The following is an 8,876-nucleotide window of genomic DNA, read 5'->3' as shown; positions in this document are numbered from 1 at the left end:
GTCCAAAGCCCATTCCAGTGCCTACCAGGCTCTGTTTGAGCTCATTCCATCCCCACTTCATAGCATCTCTCATGTTTTCCTCTAAGCTTCCAACACACCCAGGCTTCCCAAATACTCACCAATTATTTCCCATCAGTTCATGACTGATTGGAATCCCAGGGAAGCCTTCATGGTGCACAGGAGATGAGAGTTGAGTTTGGGAGTAGTACAGGCGGTTAGGAGATGAAATAGTATTTTAAGATGCAGAGCCAGAATAAGCCTTTACCAGAAGATAAAGGAGGCAGAGAAGCAGAAAAGTACCTGGCACAATATTTGGGGTCTTGTAAAGAACAATATGAACAAATATTGAAAACTATAGCCTGGGGTTGGAATGTGAGCTACACGCAGTGTCCTCACTAGGGAGCTTTGTGTTGAACACGGAGTCGGTGTCCCTTTCCCTACCCTGCACTCTTCTCTGTCTCCTGCACAATTTTACTTTCTATACACCAAAAATATCCTCCAGAAAGCTGCTTACACTCCTCTCCCCACTTTTGCATCTCATATCCATTCTTCAACACTCAAGGTTCAGCCTCTCCTCGTTGCCCTGCCAAAACTGTTCTTGTAAAGGTCATTTGATCCCAATGGTTCCAATTCCAATGACACTACTTTGTCGTCACATGCTGTGACTATTCACCCCTCATCTCAACCTTTATTTTTCTTAAAACCTTCTATTCCTCAGGATCCTCTAACACCATAGTTCCTTGCTTTAACTACAATTCAATGACCTTCTCTCTTCTCAAGTTCCTGTGATGGAGCATCTTGCATGACTTGGTTTCTAGGTCTTGGAATCGCTAGGACCAGGTTTAGGATCACATCCTTTTTATATCTATCCTCTTGCCCAATCTTCTATGTGCTTAAACATTGTAAGTGTTTATCTCATTCCAGACTTTGACACCCCTGATTTTTTATGTCCTACTTCTTACGTAATATCTCTATCTTATCTTCTAACATTTAAACCTATATGTTTCACTGTATTCACCATCTCACCCAGCTCTTGTTAATAATCAGAAATTATCCTTGATTACTCATTTTCTTTGTAACTCCATGCTAAATTAACCATTTATTAGGTGTTTTTTTTTGTGGGAAGGGGTGCAGGGACAGGGTCTCACTCTGTCACCCAGGCTGGAGTGCAGTGGTGTGATCTTGACTGTACTAACTACAACCTCCGCCTCCCGGGTTCAAGCGATTCTCCTGCCTCAGCCTCACAAGTAACTGGGATTACAGGTGTGTGCCACTATCACCTGGCTAATCTCAGTTCCACTAATAACTTCTATCTCCACTGCCAGAACATTATTGAAAGACAAATTACTTTTTACCCAGACTTCTGAGATAGGCTTCTGTGTGGTCTCCTTAGTTTTATCTTTGTTCTCCTATAATCTAGTTTCCAAAAAATGTCTACAATCCTATTTGTAAACATCCATCACATTATATCATGCTCTTGCTTAGAAGTTTCTATTTGTTTCCCTTTAGAATGAAGTCCAAAGCCCATTCCAGTGCCCACAAGGCTCTGTTTGAGCTCATTTCATCCCCACTTCATAGCATCTCTCATGTTTTCCTCTAAGCTTCCAACACACCCAGGCTTCCCAAATACTCACAAATTATTTCCTATCTTAGATTTTTTTGCTGATCCCTGAGCCTAAATTATATAAACTTGTGTTTGGAATTATAGCATTCTGTTAATTTTCTTATAATTTTCAGAACTTAATTCATGTAAAGCTTAATTCATGTAAAGCTGATTTATTTGTTACATATTTTCCCCGTTAAAAGGTAAATTCAGTGAGTACAGGGACCCTGCCTGTCTTGCTTACCACTTTATGCTTAGAATTGAATGAATTGTTTGCTAGATTATCAATCAATATTTTCTGTATGAATGAATATTTGTTATCCAAACAGTGGCTCATAATGTGGCTTGTTGGGAATAGCATTTTCAATAAGAATGATTAATTGGTACTTTAAATTTCTAGTTCCTTTATAAAATTAAGTTTTTTTTTTTAACAAAAACCTTTAAGTAAATGTTAAGCCTGTAACTATTATTTACATATATTTTTATTTTTGTTCTCAATGTATTTGGTCTTCTACTTTCAAAGTAACATTTTTATTGGTATGTTACTATCTATTTATTGGATCCTCAGTAACACTGTTGTCAACAGCATCCACAAATGGGTACTGAGTTTAAAGAGATGTACCATATTCTGGCTTGAGAATGAAATAAAATAGCCTGTACTAACTGTTGCCATTATGATATTTCCTTAAAGCCTAATGAAAATTATTGCCTCTTTTTGAACCTTTTGTGCCATCTTAAACATGAATTTGAGCACAAGGCTTATCTGTTAAACAAATGAATAAAACAAATCATTGAAAATTTAAGAAAAATAATTCACCAGAAATGCAAATTAAATATAAATATATATGTCTGTAAATGTAAATATGTGTGTATATACATTTACTTTATATCTGTATCTGTATGTATACATGCATATGGGTGAAGACAGAACTTAGAATTTCAAGAACCGGTAAAATAGATGCTTTTCAGGTCCTTTTAGATCTTAAAATAGAGCGTTTGATAAGCTGGATCTGTTGTCTCAGAGTAATGAGAATTGAATGGGATCAAGTGGACATTTTTGCTTGTTTGATTCAATTGAATCTGTTTTGAAAACACATTGAAATTCAACAAACTCACCCGACTGTATGGATGCGTCCTGTGTGCCAGGCTTGGTGCCAGGTAATGAGGATTCCAAGATGAAGGAAGCGTACGCCCTTCCCTGGGGTTCTTCATAATCTTGGGATTGAGATTGCCATGGCAAACTCGCATGTATAGTACATGTGCTTTGTATCTATAATATGAAGAACATATAAAATGACGTCCATGTGGAATTATTCTGCCTTTGAGGTGAAGGAATGTTTCAGAGTTTACCTTATGCAACAAACTAAGCAATACTCTAATTCTCGTCACTAGAGTGTTTTACTTTTCATTTAATGAGATGCTGCATTTTATATTTGGATCTATCTACCATTCTAGCTGTTATTTTTCCATGGATCTCATGCTATGACCATTGGTCCCTTCTTCCTTCAATTCTGTTTAATGCTACCTGCAGCTCAATCTAAATCACAAACCAGGTGTAATGATGTATTAGAAGCCCCTTTCTCACCAGCAGTGGATAGTGAATCTCACTATGGTAAAATCCATATCCAGTGCCTTGGACGACTAAGTAGGAGCCAAGTGTACTTTTGCTTTAATCTCCTTTTAGTTATTTTGGTCAATGTGACAGCACTTCTGCTTGAGTTCCTCTTTCTTCTGCAGTTCCTACCTTGGGACTAGAGAAGCTATGATAAAGCATCCATTTGCTTGAGACCAAATAGACTTTCTAACTATTGCCAGCTCTCTCCTTAATGGCAACCCTATTCCCAGAACTCTCAGCATCTGCCTACGATGGGCCGATTCCAAAACATAACAGCACATCCAACTTACTGAGCATCTCTATCTCTAGAAAGGTTTGTTTAACACTCATACTATATTAGTTCCATTTGAATGTCAAGTATGAATTTATTACACGTTATTTATTGAACTCTTTTTGAATATTAAGTTCAAGGTTGCGGCCGGGCGCGGTGGCTCAAGCCTGTAATCCCAGCACTTTGGGAGGCCGAGACGGGTGGATCACGAGGTCAGGAGATCGAGACCATCCTGGCTAACATGGTGAAACGCCCTCTCTACTAAAACATACAAAAAACTAGCCGGGCGAGGTGGCGGGCGCCTGTAGTCCCAGCTACGCGGGAGGCTGAGCCAGGAGAATGGCGTGAACCTGGGAGGCGGAGCTTGCAGTGAGCTGAGATCCGGCCACTGCACAAAAAAAAAAAAAAAAAAAAAAAAAAAAAAAAAAAAAAAAAAGTTCAAGGTTGCTAAACCGTCTTGGATATTAATATAATGATCATGATGAAAACTTCGAACACTTCTAACCTAGACTCTTTCCTTGAATTTTCTCTTTACAACATACCCAAGTGGCTATATATGCATGAATAACAACAAGCATTCCATAGGAATATTTACAGGTATTAACAGGCAGGAAAAAAATCAGAGGATTTTTAAATTACTAATTTAAAATGTATTCCAGTATGCCAAGCCGTTGTTAAATCATCTGTAGGTCCAATACATTTTTATATGTTTTTTTAAAACTGAAGAATAATGCTTGACTACAAAAGACAAATTGTAGACTTTATTATAATAAAAATAATGATTTGGTTTTGGAAATCGTATGGATTTCCTTGTGGACATAGGTTGTGAATAAAGTTTTTTCTTCTTTCTTATTTTTGGTTACCACATCCTACACCTAATGTGTTCTGAGGATGATGATGTTTTGAAATTTACATTAAGATACCTTCTTGTTAATAGGAGTGTAACTAACCAAGGAATGGAAGAAACAGTGGAAAGTAGTGGGAAGGACCCCAGCTTGCTAGCATGAGGTTCTTTTTATTTTTTTCTGCTACCCAATGATTCTTAATGATTTCAGGGTCACACATTCCTTTGAGAAACTAAAGCTATGGATGGTCTCCCTATAAAAATGTAGAAACTCTGTGGCAATTATTAAGCCATTGTCTGTCAACTTGAAGCCCAACCTTCTCCACTGTGCTTGGCCATTGTGGAGCTGGAACTCAGACCACTGCATTCTGTTTTGCAACTGACTTCCTGTTTGGCTTTGCCAATAAAAATGAAGAAAGTTATCCCTTTCTATCTGCCTCTCCTGGACTTCCTGTCCGTGAGCCCCTCCCTTAAGTTCCTAAGTTTATGCCATTGTTTCTTTTTCTTCTGAGCACTAGGGGTTGCGGTTATTTTCTGTACTTGCTTCTTCCATGATAAAATGATACTTAACATTTACCTTTTACGTTTTATTTTTAGGTAATGATTCCTCAGATGAATTCCCTCCATTCAAATAGCTGGTGTGGTTTTAGTCAACTGGACCGTCACTGATCAATATTCTTTCATAAATAAATTTTTTTTTTTTTTTTTAAATTTTCAGGAGGCTGATTAATTCTTGCTTAAGAAGTAGTTAACCCAGGGCTGGGCGTGGTGGCTCACGCATGTAATCCCAGCACTTTGGGAGGTCGAGGCGGGTGGGTCAAGAGGTCAGGAGATCGAGACCATCCTGGCTAACACAGTGAAACCCCGTCTCTACTAAAAATACAAAAAATTAGCCGGGTTTGGTGGCAGGAACCTGTGGTCCCAGCTACTCCGGAGCCTGAGGCAGGAGAAAGGCGTGAACACAGGAGGCAGAGCTTGCAGTAAGCCGAGACCGTGCCACTGCACTCCAGCCTGGGTGACAGAGTGAGACTCCGTCTCAAAAAAAATAAAAATAAAAAAAGTGTAACCAGTGGATCTCTAAATCCACATAAGTTCTAAAATTCAGCGTTTCTCGGATATGTATGATTGAAGAAAGGATAAAGACAAAATGATCAATGAAACTATTAGTGAAAGTGTGAGAAATAATCGCGAAAATGTGAAGTAATCATCAAGTCCAATCTGTACCCATTTTGAACCATAAATGAGTTATCAACAGAAGTGATTATTTATAGGGAAGTGGATGAGAAAAAAGAAAAAAATTATGTGATAGAAATGGGGGAGTAGTCTTGGCATATGGTCCGTGGGAATTGAGTACAGATTTTGACCACCAGAAGGAAACAGGAAGCAGATGAGTGAAAAACACAATATCATTTCAAAAAGATTTTTTAAATAAATGCAAGTAATAGAGCTGCAGAGTACAATTTTTAAAAATAACTAAAGATACCTGTACAGTCACTCTTGATGTGCCACAGTGTTTCTTATCACAGCAATACAGTTGCTGATATTTAGTACCTAGAATGGATTTCTTGCAAGACTCTGGCAGTAATTCCTACACATCCATAGCTGTCAGTGGAGTAATTGCATTGTCACTATTATGAGGTCGTTATTGACACATGACTTTTATAATAGAGGAATTCCCATTTATGACATCTCAATTCTCCTAATCCCTTCACCTTCTCTGCTAATGGAAAAAAAAAAAAAAAAGTAGAGGTATACAGTTAAGGGCCAGAAGTAACACACACACACAAAAAAAAAAAAAAAAGAAAAAAGGAAAACAAAGGCTCTTTCCTCTGAGAGCCCAACTCCTGGTGAGAGAGACAGAATCAAATTTAATAAAATTTGAATAAGCTCCATAGGAAGTAAAGGGAGAAATCAGTGTTAGAATTAAGGATGGTCGAGGGCACAGAAAAACTGGCCACATCCCATTTTCATTCTCATTCTCCTTTCCAATATGCTCTTATTTCTGGAGAAATAAGATTGTAGCTTTTAATCATTTCCTTTATTGTGCAACTCGCCGTATAACATCTATGTCTTCAAATTGTTCAGCATTCAATGGGATAAGAGAATGAATTTGGAAAGCCTCGCTGGCATTTAGCTAGGTAATTGAAGATGGAATTCCATGGGACTCTCCCTTAGGCTTACACCATAGAAATTGACTCACATGAAATGTGTTTTTTCCCCCTTCACTTTTATGCTGGTGAAAAAAATATACAGAGAATGAGCAATGTTTAGACTGAAAACTTAATCAGTTTATATATTACTATAAAGAAAACCAGCCCCACTTCTTCTCAGGTGACAATGGAAAGGGTCGGTGAACTGACTTTATTACATGAGTGATTGGTTAATTTTATTTCATTATATTTTCCTAAATGATAGGGAAACAGGGTAGTGTCATCAAATTTTTTAACTTTTCTATCCTTTCCTGCTCAACCATCTTCAGCCAACAGTTTAGATCCTTACACAGTGCACAGCACAGGTTGTGTGGTCCAAGGGAATAGTCTTAGCTGCTTGTGACTATTGAAATTTAAGTTAAGATTAATTGAAATTAAAAAAATAATAAATTTGCAGTTTCTCCATTGTACTAGCTACATTTCAAGATTCATAGCCACATGTGGCTAGTGACTGCATATTAAATAGCAGAGGTATAACCTATTTTCATCATCTCAGAGAGTTTCATTAACTAGTGTTGACCCTAGAGCATCAACCTAATAACTCTTCTGTAAAAGTACCTCTCCTTCATTTTTTCATCCCTATGAACCTACTGTAAGAAAAATTAGGGCTGTGGCTGGGCGTGGTGGCTCACGCCTGTAATCCCAGCACTTTGGGAAGCCAAGGCAGGCGGATCATGAGGTCAGGAGATCAAGATTATCCTGGCTAACATGGTGAAACCCTGTTTCTACTAAAAATACAGAAAAATCAGCTGGGCGTGGTGGCCAGAATCTGTAATCCCAGCTACGTGGGAGGCTGAGGCAGGAGAATGGCATGAACCCGGGAGGCAGAGCTTGCAGTAAGCCCAGATCGGGCGACAGAGCGAGACTCTGTCTCAAAAAAAAAAAAAAAAAAAAAAAAAAAAAAAGAAAAGAAAAAAAAGAAACAAAAGAAAAATTAGGGCTTGTAACAGATTCTTTTTCAGTAGCCACAGCAGATGCCTTGTGTGGCATATTCAAGGCATTATACCCAAATGGTTGCACTGCAGAATGGGAGACAAGGTTTTTTCCAAAGCCTTGAAACACATGATTTGGAAATCTTTATCTTTTGCAGTCTTGCCTTATGAAGTAGTAGTGCCACCAAGTGTTAGGTGAAAACGTTTTTGATTTTTGAAAGACATTTGATGAAAATTTTGAATTAAAAGAATCAACAGAATTAATCACAGTTGCCATTTAACCTGCATGGGTTTATATCATGAAGCCTTATGTATCATTTTTCATTTATCACAGATTTTAAAACATAGTAAGAATAGATATAGTTCAATATATACTGCACTTAATGTCTTTTTTTACTCTAAAAGAAAGATATAGCATAACAGTTTGAAAGCATGTGATGATTTTTTTCCCCTTCACCTTGGATCTGTATATTTAGAAATTCTGCACTGTGCAACTCTGAACTGCAGTTATCTATAGTGTGCTCCAAAGAAAGAATAAATGATTTAAACACTGGCATTGCCTCAGAGCTACATTTTACTCACCCTTCTTCATTCCCTCAGTCACCACCCCCTAACTTCCCTTCCCCCGCACCTTGCAGATCAGTCTGCCTCTATGGAGATTTTCATCCAAAACATGACGTGCATTTTATAACCGGAAAAACTGTAGACAGAAAAATGGTGGTTTTTATTTTCTGTGTTGTCTTTATCACAGATGGAGGGCGGAAAAGTCTACTGGTTTCTCTACCTTATTTATAACTGCAGCAAAATCCTATTTTACTTGTCCTCTGTTGCCATGGTTACAAGCTTTCCCATTTCAACAGGTCAATACAAGCGTTTGGTTTATATAAGGTCTTGGGTAATTCATCTCAGCATTGCGCAAACAACAAACCAGCTCTTATCTCCTCCTTCTTTAAAAAATAATCTATCAAACCCCTGAAAGAACAATTAATTCTGATTTTCAAAATTTGTTATTCTCATCCTTATTCTCTTGTTTGTGGTTTTATGCTAACGCTCATTTAGTACTCCAAAACAGGACACAGGTTTTGTTAATGTAGCAACCTTAGCAGCTCTGTGTGCATGAATGTTCTAAACTGGCTGATTTGCTAATAATACTTCATTTGTTTTGTGGAGCATACATACATTAAAACTGACATTTTAATAGATCACATTAAAAGCGCAATATAGATCAGATGGTAGAAATTTGGCAAAGTGTTAAGATGTGTATTGGTCTATGATTCTTACTCATCGGCCTCAGGTATGTTTTTCAATGCTTCTGAGAGGTTTTATTGCTTCTCGTCTAGTCTCTAAGTGCCATATGAAACATGCTCTGTTACTTAGCACCTATAGTACAGAAATGCCCCA

At 37.8% G+C, this 8,876-nt stretch overlaps 1 long non-coding RNA gene across 1 annotated transcript; it reads right to left on the bottom strand.

Annotated features, from left to right (window-relative positions):
• Positions 1–2,328: 2,328 nt before the first annotated feature.
• LOC126957485 (uncharacterized) lies at positions 2,329–5,901 on the bottom strand. The gene is made up of 3 exons (XR_007726787.1): positions 5,817–5,901; positions 2,720–2,873; positions 2,329–2,366 (listed from the first exon to the last, which is right to left on the bottom strand). It is a non-coding gene; the product is annotated as an uncharacterized LOC126957485 (long non-coding RNA).
• Between the last annotated feature and the right edge of the window lie 2,975 nt (positions 5,902–8,876).

Source organism: Macaca thibetana, chromosome 6 (assembly GCF_024542745.1).
Source record: "Macaca thibetana thibetana isolate TM-01 chromosome 6, ASM2454274v1, whole genome shotgun sequence".
NCBI lineage: Eukaryota > Metazoa > Chordata > Mammalia > Primates > Cercopithecidae > Macaca > Macaca thibetana.
The sequence above is the reverse complement of the archived record's forward strand: the minus strand, read 5'-3'. Positions and strand labels throughout refer to the sequence as shown.